Here is a 385-nt window from a genome sequence, read left to right as displayed (position 1 = left end):
CACAAAAAGTTATTACAAAATTCTTGTTTTATATACATATAATTGTACATAACATATGTTCATTTTTTATAACCATAGATAATTTTATACAATTTTACATTTTTTTTTATTTTATACTTATATATAATTATATAAGAAATATTTTTTCCCGGATTATGCGGATAACTTCAATATATAAAATATTTTACTAAAGTTATCACCTTCAACACAAATCGACACGTATCGTTAAAAGCCATGTGAGTAAAAAGCATCCATTAAACGCATTTGTACATGGTATAAAGACATAATGTTGCAAGTATAGTTATGTATATAATTGTTTATCCTTCATAACACTTTAATAAATATTCCGCAATAATAAATGCAATCTAATCTAGATTATCTATGT

This window comes from Trachymyrmex cornetzi, unplaced genomic scaffold (assembly GCF_001594075.2).
Source record: "Trachymyrmex cornetzi isolate Tcor2-1 unplaced genomic scaffold, Tcor1.1 scaffold439, whole genome shotgun sequence".
In the NCBI taxonomy this organism is placed as follows: domain Eukaryota; kingdom Metazoa; phylum Arthropoda; class Insecta; order Hymenoptera; family Formicidae; genus Trachymyrmex; species Trachymyrmex cornetzi.
Note: the sequence above shows the minus strand (reverse complement) of the source record.